The 14468-nt window shown below is 38.6% G+C and overlaps 2 non-coding genes across 2 annotated transcripts; both read left to right on the forward strand.

Annotated features, from left to right (window-relative positions):
* Positions 1–7547: 7547 nt before the first annotated feature.
* Positions 7548–7655, forward strand: LOC112793933 (small nucleolar RNA R71). Its single transcript, XR_003198620.1, has one exon. It is a non-coding gene; the product is annotated as a small nucleolar RNA R71 (small nucleolar RNA).
* A 4385-nt stretch (positions 7656–12040) lies between these two features.
* On the forward strand, positions 12041–12144 carry LOC112793017 (small nucleolar RNA R71). The gene has a single exon (XR_003197729.1). It is a non-coding gene; the product is annotated as a small nucleolar RNA R71 (small nucleolar RNA).
* The last annotated feature ends 2324 nt before the right edge of the window (positions 12145–14468 follow it).

Consider the following 14468-nt stretch of genomic DNA (forward strand, 5'->3'; position numbering starts at 1 on the left):
GCTAATCCTGGCGTTTAAATGCTGGGCTGATGCCCTTTTCTGGCATTTAAACGCCAGTCTGCTGCCCTGTTCTAGCGTTTAAACGCCCAGAAAGGTGCCAGACTGGGCATTTAAATGCCCATTTTTATACCTTTACTAGCGTTTAAACGCCAGACTGCTGCCCATTTCTGGCGTTTAAACGCCCAAAATGGTGCCAGGCTAGACGTTAAACGCCCATTTTGGTATCCTTATTGGCGTTTAAATGCCAGTAAGCTCCTCCTCCAGGGTGTGCTATTTTTTATGCTATTTTTTATTTTGCTTTAATTTTTGCAGTTGTTTTTGTGACTCCACACGATCATCATCCTAAAGAAAATATAAAATAACATAGATAAATAAAATAAAATTGGGTTGCTTCCCAATAAGCGCTTCTTTAATGTCAATAGCTTGACAGTGAGCTCTTTTGGAGTTTCACAGATGTTCAGAGCATGATTGTGGCCTCCCAACACAAACTTAGAGTTTGAGTGTGTGGGCTCTGTTTGACTCTGTATGGAGGGAGTTGGCTGAAGCTTTTCATGCTTCTTCTCCATGTTTACAGAGGAAAATCCTTGAGCCTTAAACACAAGGTAGTCCTCATTCACTTGAAGGACTAACTCTCCTCTGTTCACATCAATTACAGCCTTTGATGTGGCTAGGAAGGGTCTTCCAAGGATGATGGATTCATCTTCATCCTTCTCAGTGTCTAGGATTATGAAATCGGCAGGGATGTAAAGGCCTTCAACCTTTACCAAGACATCCTCTACAAGTTCATAAGCCTGTTTCTTTGACTTGTCTGCCATCTCTAGTGAGATTCTTGTAGCTTGTACCTCAAAGATCCCTAGCTTCTCCATTACAGAGAGTCGCATGATGTTTACACTTGACCCCAGGTCACACAGAGCCTTCTTAAAGGTCATGGTGCAAATGGTGCAAGGTATTAAGAACCTTCTGGGATCCGATTTCTTTTGAGGTATCTTCAGCTGAGCCAAGGTGTGTAGTTCATTAATAAGCAATGAAGGTTCATCCTACCAAGTCTCATTACCAAATAATTTGGCATTCAGCTTCATGATTGCTCCTAGATACTAAGCAATTTGCTCTTCAGTAGTAACTTCATCGTCTTCAGATGAAGAATATTCTTCAGAGGTTATGAATGGTAATAGAAAGTTTAGTGGAATCTCTATGGTCTCTAAATGAGCCTCATATTCCTTGGGTTCCTCATGAGGGAACTCCCTAGTGGTCAGTAGACGTCCCATGAGGTCTTCCTCACTGGGAATCACTGCCTTTCCCTCCTCTACAGGTTTGGCCATGTTGGACGTGTAAATGGCTGGTGCACGAAATTGTGATCATCAATGGCGCCATCAACATGGTACGCTCAATTGCAATCTCAACTTTTTATCACAACTTCACACAACTAACCAGCAAGTGCACTGGGTCGTCCAAGTAATAAACCTTACGCGAGTAAGGGTCGATCCCACGGAGATTGTTGGTATGAAGCAAGCTATGGTCATCTTGTAAATCTCAGTCAGGCAGATTCAAATGGTTATAAATGATTTATGAATGAAGCATAAAATAAGGATAGAGATACTTATGTAATTCATTGGTGAGAATTTCAGATAAGCGTATGGAGATGCTTTGTCCCTTCCGTCTCTCTGCTTTCCTACTGTCTTCATCCAATCCTTCATACTCCTTTCCATGGCAAGCTGTATGTTGGGCATCACCGTTGTCAATGGCTACAGTCCCATCCTCTCAGTGAAAATGTCCAACGCGCTCAATCACAGCACGACTATTCAGCTGTCGGTTCTCGATCATGTCAGAATAGAATCCAGTGATTCTTTTGCGTCTGTCACTAACGCCCCACAATCGCGAGTTTGAAGCTCATCACAGTCATTCAATCCTTGAATCCTACTCAGAATACCACAGACAAGGTTTAGACCTTCCGGATTCTCTTGAATACCGCCATCAATTCTAGCTTATACCACGAAGATTCCGATTAAGGGATCCAAGAGATATCCATTCAATCTAATGTAGAACGGAGGTGGTTGTCAGGCACACGTTCATAGGTGAGAATGATGATGAGTGTCACAGATCATCACATTCATCAAGTTGAGGAACAAGTGATATCTTAGAACAAGAATAAGCTGAATTGAATAGAAGAACAATAGTAATTGCATTAATACTCGAGGTACAGCAGAGCTCCACACCTTAATCTATGGTGTGTAGAAACTCCACCGTTGAAAATACATAAGAACAAGGTCTAGGCATGGCCAAATGGCCAGCCTCCCAAAGAGGGTTCAATCATAAAAACATGATCAAAAGATTCAAGTGATCAAAAGATGAAAATACAATAGCAAAAGGTCCTACTTATAGAGAACTAGTAGCTTAGGGTTTACAAATATGAGTAAATGACATAAAAATCTACTTCCGGGCCCACTTGGTGTATGCTTGGGCTGAGCATTGAAGCATTTTCGTGTAGAGATTCTTCTTGGAGTTAAACGCCAGCTTTTGTGCCAGTTTGGGCGTTTAACTCCCATTCTTGTGCCAGTTCCGGCGTTTTATGCCAGAATTCTTGAGCTGACTTGGAATGCCTGTTTGGGCCATCAAATCTTAGGCAAAGTATAGACTATTACACATTGCTGGAAAGTCCAGGATGTCTACTTTCTAACGCAGTTGAGAGCGCGCAAATTGAGCTTCTGTAGCTCCAGAAAATCCACTTCGAGTGCAGGGAGGTCAGAATCCAACAGCATCTGCAGTCCTTTTCAGCCTCTGAATCAGATTTTTGCTCAGGTCTCTCAATTTCAGCCAGAAAATACCTGAAATCACAAAAAAAATACACAAACTCATAGTAAAGTCCAGAAAAGTGAATTTTAACTAAAAACTAATAAAAATATAATAAAAACTAACTAAAACATACTAAAAACAATGCCAAAAAGCGTATAAATTATCCGCTCATCACAACACCAAACTTAAATTGTTGCTTGTCCCCAAGCAACTGAAGGTCAAATAAGATAAAAAGAAGAGAATATGCAATGAATTCCAAAAACATCTATGAAGATCAATATTAATTAGATGAGCGGGGCTTTTAGCTTTTTGCCTCTGAACAGTTTTGGCATCTCACGTTATCCTTTGAAATTCAGAATGATGGGCTTCTATAGGAACTCAGAATCCAGATAGTGTTATTGATTCTCCTAGTTAAGTATGATGATTCTTGAACATAGCTTACTTTATGAGTCTTGGCCGTGGCCCAAAGCACTCTGTCTTCCAGTATTACCACCGGATACATACATGCCACAGACACATAACTGGGTGAACCTTTCCAGATTGTGACTCAGCTTTGCTAGAGTCCCCAATTAGAGGTGTCCAGGGTTCTTAAGCACACTCTTTTTGCCTTGGATCACAACTTTATTTTTTTCTTTTTCTTTTCCCCTTTTTTCGTTTTTTTTTTTTTGAATTCAATGCTTTTTCTTGCTTCAAGAATCATTTTTATGATTTTTCAGATCCTCAGTAACATGTCTCCTTTTTCATCATTCTTTCAAGAGCCAACATTCATGAACAACAAATTCAAAAGACATATGCACTATTCAAGCATAAATTCAGAAGTTAAAGTATTGCCACCACATCAAAATAATTAATCTGCTATAAAATTCAAGATTCATGCAATTCTTCTCCTTTTCAATTAAGAACATTTTTCATTTAAGAAAGGTGATGGATTCATAGGACATTCATAACTTTAAGGCATAGACACTAAGACACTAATGATCATAAGACACAAACATAGATGAGGAACATTAGCATAAAAATTCGAAAAACAGGAAAATAAAGAACAAGGAGATTAAAGAACGGGTCCACCTTAGTGATGGCGGCTTGTTCTTCCTCTTGAAGATCTTATGGAGTGCTTGAGCTCCTCAATGTCTCTTCCTTGTCTTTGTTGCTCCTCTCTCATGATTCTTTGATCTTCTCTAATTTCATGGAGGATAATGGAATGTTCTTGGTGCTCCACCCTTAGTTGTCCCATGTTGGAACTCAATTCTCCTAGGGAGGTGTTGATTTGCTCCCAATAGTTTTGTAGAGGAAAGTGCATCCCTTAAGGTATCTCAGGGATTTCATGGTGAGTGGAATCTCTTGTTTGCCCCATCCTCTTCTTAGTGATGGGCTTGTCTTCATCAATGAGGATGTCTCCCTCTATGTCAATTCCAACTGAATAACAGAGGTGACAAATAAGATGAAGGAAAGCTAACCTTGCCAAGGTAGAGGACTTGTCTGCCACCTTATAAAGTTCTTGGGATATAACCTCATGAACTTCTACTTCCTCTCCAATCATGATGCTATGAATCATGATAGCCCGGTCTATAGTAACTTTGGACTGGTTGCTAGTGGGAATGATTGAGCGTTGGATAAACTCCAACCATCCTCTAGCCACGGGCTTGAGGTCATGCCTTTTCAGTTGAACCGGCTTCCCTCTTGAATCTCTCTTCCATTGAGCGCCCTCTTCACAAATGTCTATGAGGACTTGGTCCAACCTTTGATCAAAGTTGACCCTTCTAGTGTAAGGGTGTTCATCTCCTTGCATCATGGGCAAGTTGAATGCCAACCTTACATTTTCCAGACTAAAATCCAAGCATTTCCCCCGAACCATTGTAAGCCAATTCTTTGGGTCCGGGTTCATACTTTGATCATGGTTCTTGGTGATCCATGCATTGGCATAGAACTCTTGAACCATTAAGATTCTGACTTATTGAATGGGGTTGGTAAGAACTTCCCAACCTCTTCTTCGGATCTCATATCGAATTTCCGGATATTCACTCTTTTTGAGTTTGAAAGGGACCTCGGGGATCACCTTCTTCATGGCCACAACTTCATAGAAGTGGTCTTGATGCACCCTTGAGATGAATCTCTCCATCTCCCATGACTTGGAGGTGGAAGCTTTTGCCTTCCCTTTCCTCTTTCTAGAGGTTTCTCCGGCCTTAGATTCCATAAATGGTTATGGAAAAACAAAAAGCAATGCTTTTACCACACCAAACTTAGAAGGTTTGCTCGTCCTCGAGCAAAAGAAGAAAGAAGAGAGTAGAAGAAAAAGAAATAGAGGAGATAGAGGTGGCTTTGTGGTTCGGCCAAGGGGGAGAAGTAGTGTTTTGGTTGTGTGAAAATGAAGGAGTGAAGATGGGTTTATATAGGGGTGGAGAGAGGGGTAGGGTTCGGTCATGTGAGGGTGGGTTGGGAGGGAAAGTGGTTTGAATTTGAATGGTGAGGTAGGTGAGGTTTTATGAAGGATGGATGTGAGTGGTGAGGAGAATAGTGGGATTTGATAGGTGAGGGGTTTTTGGGGAAGAGGTGTTGAGGTGATTGGTGAATGGGTGAAGAAGAGACAGAGTGGTGGGATAGGTGGGGATCCTGTGGGGTCCACAGATCCTGAGGTGTCATGGAAAATTCATCCCTGCACCAAGTGGCGAGCAAAATTGCTTTTTATGCCAATTCTGGCGTTAAACGCCGGGCTGGTGCCGATTTCTGGCGTTTAACGCCAGCTTCTTTCCCCTTCCTGGCGTTTAACACCAGTTTGGTGCCCCTTTCTGGCGTTAAACACCCAGAATGGTGCCAGACTGAGCGTTAAACGCCCATTTGCTGCCCTTACTGGCGTTTAAACGCCAGCAAGTTTTCCTCCAGGGTGTGCTATTTTTCTTTCTGTTTTTCATTCTGTTTTTGCTTTTTCAATTGATTTTGTGACTTCCCATGATCATCAACCTATAGAAAACATAAAATAACAAAGGAAAATAGATAAATATAACATTGGGTTGCCTCCCAACAAGCGCTTCTTTAATGTCAGTAGCTTGACAGTGGGCTCTCATGGAGCCTCACGGATGTTCAGAGCAATGTTAGAACCTCCCAACACCAAACTTAGAGTTTGAATGAGGGGGTTCAACACCAAACTTAGGGTTTGGTTGTGGCCTCCCAACACCAAACTTAGAGTTTGACTGTGGGGGCTCTGTTTGACTCTGTTTTGAGAGAAGCTCTTCATGCTTCCTCTCCATAGTTACAGAGGGATATCCTTGAGCCTTAAACACAAAGGATTCTTTATTCACTTGAATGATCAATTCTCCTCTGTCAACATCAATAATAGCCTTTGCTGTGGCTAGGAAGGGTTTGCCAAGGATGTTGGATTCATCCATGCACTTCCCAGTCTCTAGGACTATGAAATCAGCAGGGATGTAATGGTCTTCAACTTTTACCGGAACATCCTTTACAAGTCCATAAGCTTATTTTCTTGAATTGCCTGCCATCTCTAGTGAGATTCTTGCAGCTTGTACCTCAAAGATCCCTAGCTTCACTATTACAGAGAGAGGCATAAGGTTTATGCTTGACCCTAGGTCACACAGAGCTTTCTTGAAGGTCATGGTGCCTACTGTACAAGGTATTGAGAACTTCCCAGGGTCCTGTCTCTTTTGAGGTAACCTATGCCTAGTCAAGTCATCCAGTTCTTTGGTGAGCAAAGGGGGTTCATCCTCCCAAGTCTCATTACCAAATAACTTGTCATTTAACTTCATGATTGCTCCAAGGTATTTAGCAACTTGCTCTTCAGTGACATCTTCATCCTCTTCAGAGGAAGAATACTCATCAGAGCTCATGAATGGCAGAAGTAAATCCAATGGAATCTCTATGGTCTCAGTGTGAGCCTCAGATTCCCATGGTTCCTCATTAGGGAACTCATTGGAGGCCAGTGCACGTCCATTGAGGTCTTCCTCAGTGGTGATCACTGCCTCTTCCTCCTCTCCAAATTCGGCCATGTTGATGGCCTTACACTCTCCTTTTGGATTTTCTTCTATATTGCTTGGAAGAGTACTAGGAGGGAGTTCAGTAACTTTCTTACTCAGCTGACCCACTTCTGCCTCCAAGTTTCTAATGGAGGACCTTGTTTCAGTCATGAAACTTTGAGTGGTTTTGATTAGATCAAAGACCATGGTTGTTAAGTCAGAGTGGCTCTGCTTAGAATTCTCAGTCTGTTGCTGAGAAGATGATGGAAAAGGCTTGCCATTGCTAAATCTGTTTCTTCCACCATTATTGTTGTTGAAACCTTGTTGAGGTCTCTGTTGATCCTTCCATGAGAGATTTGGATGAATTCTCCATGAAGGATTATAGGTGTTTCCATAGGGTTCTCCCATGTAATTCACCTCTTCCATTGAAGGGTTCTCAGGATCATAAGCTTCTTCTTCAGATGAAGTGTCCTTAGTACTGCTTGGTGCAGCTTGCATTCCAGACAGACTTTGAGAAATCATTTTGACTTGCTGAGTCAATATTTTGTTCTAAGCCAATATAGCATTTAGAGTATCAATCTCAAGAATTTCTTTCTTCTGATTCGTCCCATTGTTCACAGGATTCCTTTCAGAAGTGTACAAGAATTGGTTATTTGCAACCATTTCAATGAGTTCTTGAGCTTCTGCAGGCGTCTTCTTCAGATGAAGAGATCCTCCAGCAGAGCTATCCAATGACATCTTGGACAGTTCAGACAGACCATCATAGAAGATACCTATGATGCTCCATTCAGAAAGCATGTCAGAAGGACACTTTCTGATCAATTGTTTGTATCTTTCCCAAGCTTCATAGAGGGATTCACCTTCCTTCTGTCTAAAGGTTTGGACTTCCACTCTAAGCTTACTCAATTTTTGAGGTGGAAAGAACTTTGCCAAGAAGGCATTGACTAGCTTTTCCCAAGAGTTCAGGCTTTCTTTAGGTTGTGAGTCCAACCATATCCTAGCTCTGTCTCTTACAGCAAAAGGGAATAGCATAAGTCTGTAGACCTCAGGGTCAATCCCATTGGTCTTGACAGTGTCACAGATTTGCAAGAATTCAGCTAAAAACTGATGAGGATCTTCCAATGGAAGTCCATGGAACTTGCAATTCTGTTGCATTAGAGAAACTAATTGAGGCTTAAGCTCAAAGTTGTTTGCTCCAATGGCAGGGATAGAGATGCTTCTCCCATAGAAGTCGGGAGTAGGTGCAGTAAAGTCACCCAGCACCTTCCTTGCATTGTTGGCATTGTTGTTGTTTTCGGCTGCCATGTCTTCTTCTTTGAAGAATTTTGTTAGGTCCTCTACAGAGAGTTGTGCTTTATCTTCTCTTAGCTTTCGCTTCAAGGTCCTTTCAGGTTCAGGGTCAGCCTCAACAAGAATGCTTTTATCTTTGCTCCTGCTCATATGAAAGAGAAGAGAACAAGAAAATATGGAATCCTCTATGTCACAGTATAGAGATTCCTTGAGGTGTCAGAGGAAAAGAAAAATAGAAGGAAGAGGTAGAAGAATTCGAACTTAGAAAGATAGAGTTCGAATTGTACATGTTAGTCCATAAATAGAAGGATGTGAGAAGAGGGGAAGAAATTTTCGAAAATAAATTTAAAAAGATTTTAAAAACATTTTGAAAAATTGAAGAATGATTTTCGAAAAATATGATTGGGAAAGAGATAAAGTGTTTTTTTTTTAAAAAGATTTTGAAATTAGAATACATAAAGATATGATTGAAAACTATTTTTGAAAAAGATGTGATTAAGAAGATATGATTGAAAAGATATAGTTTTAAAAAGATATGATTGAGAATATATGATTTGGAAAAACAATTTAAAAAGATTTGATTTTTAAAATCAATGACTTGGCTAACAAGAAAAGATATGATTCAAACATTAAACATTTCTCAACAGAAAAGGCAACATACTTGAAATGTTGAATCAAATCATTAATTGTTAGCAAGTATTTTTGAAAATGGAATGAAATTGATTTTGAAAAATTTTGAAAACTTGAAAAAAATTTGAATTAAAAACAAAATCTTCCCTCTTGTGCCATCCTGGCGCTAAACGCCCAGAATGGTATACATTCTGGCGTTTAACGCCCAAAATGCTACCCTTTTGGGCGTTAAACGCCCAGCCAGGTGCCCTGGCTGGCGTTTAAACGCCAGTTTTCCTTCTTCACTGGGCGTTTTGAACGCCCAGCTTTTTCTGTGTAATTTCTCAGCTGTATGTTCTGAATCTTCAATTTTCTGCATTATTGACTTGAAAAGACACAAATTAAAAATTTTTTGGATTTTTAATGATGAGGAAAAATCAAAATGCAACTAAAATCAAATAAACAATGCATGCAAGACACCAAACTTAGAAGTTTGTATACTACTGACACTAACAAATTGAGAATGCATATGAGAAACTACAAAACACACAAAACAAGAGAATTTAAAGATCAGAGCAAGTAAATCATCAAGAACAACTTGAAGATCAATGAAGACACATGAATGAATGCAAGAAGAACAGAAACATGCAATTGACACCAAACAAGAAATATTTTTGATTTTTATGATTTTGTAATTTTTTTGGTTTTTTTTTCGAAAATTATATGGAGAAGAAAATAAAGAAATTCAAAATTTTTAATAAGAATTCCCGGAATCATGCAATGTTAGTCTAAAGCTTTAGTCTAAAGGAATTAGAAATGGCTAGCCAAGCTTCAGCAGGACATTGCATTCAAGAGCTAAATTGATGAAGATCAATCAGCTTTGGTGATGATAAGAACATCACCTTGAAACATTAGAATTCATTCTTAAAAATTCTGAAAAATACCTAATCTAAGCAACAAGATGAACCGTCAGTTGTCCAAACTCAAACAATCGCCGGCAATGGCGCCAAAAACTTGGTGCACGAAATTGTGATCATCAATGGCGCCATCAACATGGTACGCTCAATTGCAATCTCAACTCTTTATCACAACTTCGCACAACTAACCAGCAAGTGCACTGGGTCGTCCAAGTAATAAACCTTACGCGAGTAAGGGCCGATCCCACGGAGATTGTTGGTATGAAGCAAGCTATGGCCATCTTGTAAACCTCAGTCAGGCAGATTCAAATGGTTATAAATGATTTATGAATGAAGCATAAAATAAGGATAGAGATACTTATGTAATTCATTGGTGAGAATTTCAGATAAGCGTATCGAGATGCTTTGTCCCTTCCGTCTCTCTGCTTTCCTACTGTCTTCATCCAATCCTTCTTACTCCTTTCCATGGCAAGCTGTATGTTGGGCATCACCATTGTCAATGGCTACAGTCCCGTCCTCTCAGTGAAAATGTTCAACGCGCTCTGTCACAGCACGGCTATTCAGCTGTCGGTTCTCGATCATGTCGTAATAGAATCCAGTGATTCTTTTGCGTCTGTCACTAACGCCCCACAATCGCGAGTTTGAAGCTCGTCACAATCATTCAATCCTTGAATCCTACTCAGAATACCACAGACAAGGTTTAGACCTTCCGGATTCTCTTGAATGCCGCCATCAATTCTAGCTTATACCACGAAGATTCCGATTAAGGGATCCAAGAGATATCCACTCAATCTAAGGTAGAACGGAGGTGGTTGTCAGGCACACGTTCATAGGTGAGAATGATGATGAGTGTCACGGATCATCACATTCATCAAGTTGAGGAACAAGTGATATCTTAGAACAAGAATAAGCTGAATTGAATAGAAGAACAATAGTAATTGCATTAATACTCGAGGTACAGCAGAGATCCACACCTTAATCTATGGTGTGTAGAAACTCCACCGTTGAAAATAGATAAGAACAAGGTCTAGGCATGGCCAAATGGCCAGCCTCCCAAAGAGGGTTCAATCATAAAAACATGGTCAAAAGATTCAAGTGATCAAAAGATGAAAATACAATAGCAAAAGGTCCTACTTATAGAGAACTAGTAGCTTAGGGTTTACAAATATGAGTAAATGACATAAAAATCCACTTCCGGACACACTTGGTGTATGCTTGGGCTGAGCATTGAAGCATTTTCGTGTAGAGACTCTTCTTGGAGTTAAACGCCAGCTTTTGTGCCAGTTTGGGCGTTTAACTCCCATTCTTCTGCCAGTTCCGGCGTTTTACGCCAGAATTCTTGAGCTGACTTGGAACGCCTGTTTGGGCCATCAAATCTTGGGCAAAGTATGAACTATTATACATTGCTGGAAAGCCCAGGATGTGTACTTTCCAACGCAGTTGAGAGCGTGCCAATTGGGCTTCTTTAGCTCCAGAAAATCCACTTCGAGTGCAGGGAGGTCAGAATCCAATAGCATCTGCAGTCCTTTTCAGCCTCTGAATCAGATTTTTGCTCAGGTCCCTCAATTTCAGCCAGAAAATACATGAAATCACAGCACACAAACTCATAGTAAAGTCCAGAAAAGTGAATTTTAACTAAAAACTAATAAAAATATAATAAAAATTAACTAAAACATACTAAAAACATACTAAAAACAATGTCAAAAAGGGTATAAATTATCCGCTCATCAATGGCCTTGCACTCTCTTTTTGGATTCTCTTCTGATTACTTGCGAGAGTGCTAGGAGGAGTTTCAGTAACTCTCTTACTCAGCTGACCCACTTGTGCCTCCAAATTTCTGATGGATGATCGTGCCTCAGTCATGAAATTGAGAGTGGCCTTGGATAGATCAGAAACTATGTTTGCTAAGCTAGAGATGCTTTGCTCAGAATTCTCTGTCTGTTGCTGAGAAGATGATGGAAAAGGTTTGCTATTCCCAAACCTATTTCTCCCACCATTATTGTTATTGAAGCCTTGTTGAGGCTTCTGTTGATCCTTCCATGAGAATTTTGGGTGATTCCTCCATGAAGGATTATACGTGTTTCCATAGGCTTCTCCATGTAATTCACCTCTTCCATTGCAGGATTCTCAAGGTCAAAAGCTTCACTTTCAGAGGAGCCATCTTTAGCTTACACTCCAGTCAGACTCTAAGAAATCATATTGACTTGCCAAGTTAATATTTTGTTCTGAGCCAATATGGCATTCAGAGTATTAATCTCAAGAACTCCTTTCTTCTGAGTCGTCCCATTATTCACAGGATTTCTTTCAAAAGTGTACATGAACTGGTTATTTGCAACCATTTCAATGAGTTCCTGGGCTTCTGCAGGCATTTTCAGATGAAGAGATCCACCAGCAGAGTAGTCCAATGACATCTTGGATAACTCAGACAGACCATTATAGAATATACATATGATGCTCCATTCTGGAAACATGTCAGAAGGACACCTTTTGGTTAAATGCATGTATCTTTCCCAAGCTTTATAGAGGGATTCACCTTCTTTCTGTCTGAAGGTTTGGACTTCCACTCTGAGCTTACTCATCTTTTGAGGTGAAAAAAATTTGGTCAAGAAAGCATTGACCAGCTTGTCCCAAGAGTTCAGGCTTTCTCTAGGTTGTGAGTCCAACCATGTTCTAGCTCTGTCTCTTACAGCAAAAGCGAAAAGCATAAGTCTGTAGACCTCGGGATCAACCCCATTGGTCTTAACAGTGTCAAAGATCTGCAAGAATTCAGATAAGAACTGATGAGGATCTTCTGATGGAAGTCCATAAAACTTGCAATTCTGCTGCATTAGAGAAACTAATTGAGGCTTAAGCTCAAAGTTGTTTGCTCCAATGGCAGGAATTGAGATGCTTCTTCCATAGAAGTTGGAAGTTGGTGCAGCATAGTCACCAAGCATCTTCCTAGTATTGTTGTTATTATTTTTGGCTGCCATGTCTTCTTCTTTTTCGAAAACTTCTATTAGGTCCTCTCCAGAGAGTTGTGCTTTAGCTTCTCTTAGCTTCCTCTTCAGAGTCCTTTCAGGTTCAGGGTCAGCTTCAACAAGAATGCATTTATCTTTGTTCCTACTCATATGAAAGAAAAGAAAACGAAGAAAGTATAGAATCTTCTATGTCACAGTATAGAGATTTCTTGATGTGTCAGAGAAAAAGAAGAATAGAAGGATGAGGTAGAGAGAGGAATTCGAACTTATAGAGAGGGAGGGGGTCCGAATTATTGAAGGAGGATAAGTGTTAGTGATTAAACAGAAAGAGATGGGAGAGAGAAGAAATTTGAATATTGAATAAAATAAAAAGGAAAAATATTTTTGTTTTTATTTTAAAAATTAGTTAGTGTTCAAAAATTAAGAAAGGAATAACATTAGAGTTTAAAACAATTAGTGAATTAAAAAGATTTTTGAAAAAGGAAGAAGATGATTTTCAAAAATGAGAAGTAAAAAAGTAGTTAGGTGGTTTTTAAAAAGATAATAAAGAGTAAATTTTGAAAAGATAAGAAGTTAGGAAAAGATTTTGAAATTAAAATTTGAAAAAGATATGATTTGAAAAAGATATGATTTAAAAAGATATGATTGAAAAATATTTGATTTTTAAAATTAAAGTTAAATACTTGACTAACAAGAAACTAAAAGATATGATTCTAGAATTTAAAGATTGAACCTTTCTTAACAAGAAAGTAACAAACTTGAAATTTTTTGGATCAAATCCTTAATTGTTAGCAAGGTTTTCGAAAATATGAAATAAAAATAAAAAAAGATTTTGAAAATCAATTTTTTTAAAAATTTTTCGAAAATATTAAGAAGAAAAATGAAAAAGATTTGATTTTGAAAAAATATGATTGATAGGAGAGGATATGAAAAAGATAGGATTTTGAAAAATTAGTTTTAAAACTTGAAAAATTGAAAAAGATTTGAATTGAAAACAAAATTACCTCCTTGGTGTTATCCTGGCGTTAAACACCCAGAATGGTATCCATTCTGGCGTTTAACGCCCACTTGGCTACCTCATTGGGCGTTAAACGCCCAGCCAGGTACCTTGGCTGGTGTTTAAACGCCAGAAATTCTTCTTTACTGGGCGTTTTAAACGCCCAGCTTTTTTCTGTGATTCCTCTGCTGTATGTTCTGAATCTTCAATTCTCTTTATTATTGACTTGAAAAGACATAATTTTGAATTTTTTTAAATTTTTAATGATGAGAGAGAAAAATAACAGAATGAAATTAAGCATGAAAAACTAAGATCAAAACAAGGAATGCATGCAAGAACACTTTGAATGTCAAGATGAACATCAAAAACACTATGAAGATCATGATGAACATCACAAACATATTTTTTAAAATTTTTTTAATAAAAGAAAGACATGCAAGACACCAAACTTAAAAATTTTCATACTAGAGACACTAACAAATTGAGAATGTACATGAGAAACAACAAAAGACACAAAACAAGAGAATTTAAAGATCATACAAAGAAAATCATCAAGAACAACTTGAAAATCAATGAAGAACACAAGAACATACTTTCGAAAAATGCAAGAAGAATAAAGACATGCAATTGACACCAAACTTAAAATTGACACTAGACTCAAACAGGAAACACAAAAATATTTTTAATTTTATGATTTTATAAATTTTTTTTTTAAAATTATTTTGAAAAAGAAAATAAGAAATTCAAAATTTTTAATAAGAATTCCAGAAATCATGCAATGTTAGTCTAAAGTTTCAATCTAAAAAGATTAGACATGGCTAGCCAAGCTTTAGCAGAGCATTACATACGACAGCCAAATTGATAGGAATCAATTAGCTCCTGTGATGATAAAAGCATCATCTGAAACTCTAGAAGTCATTCTTAAAAATTATGAAGAAAG

The sequence above is a fragment of the Arachis hypogaea genome, chromosome 3 (genome assembly GCF_003086295.3).
Source record: "Arachis hypogaea cultivar Tifrunner chromosome 3, arahy.Tifrunner.gnm2.J5K5, whole genome shotgun sequence".
Lineage (NCBI taxonomy): Eukaryota > Viridiplantae > Streptophyta > Magnoliopsida > Fabales > Fabaceae > Arachis > Arachis hypogaea.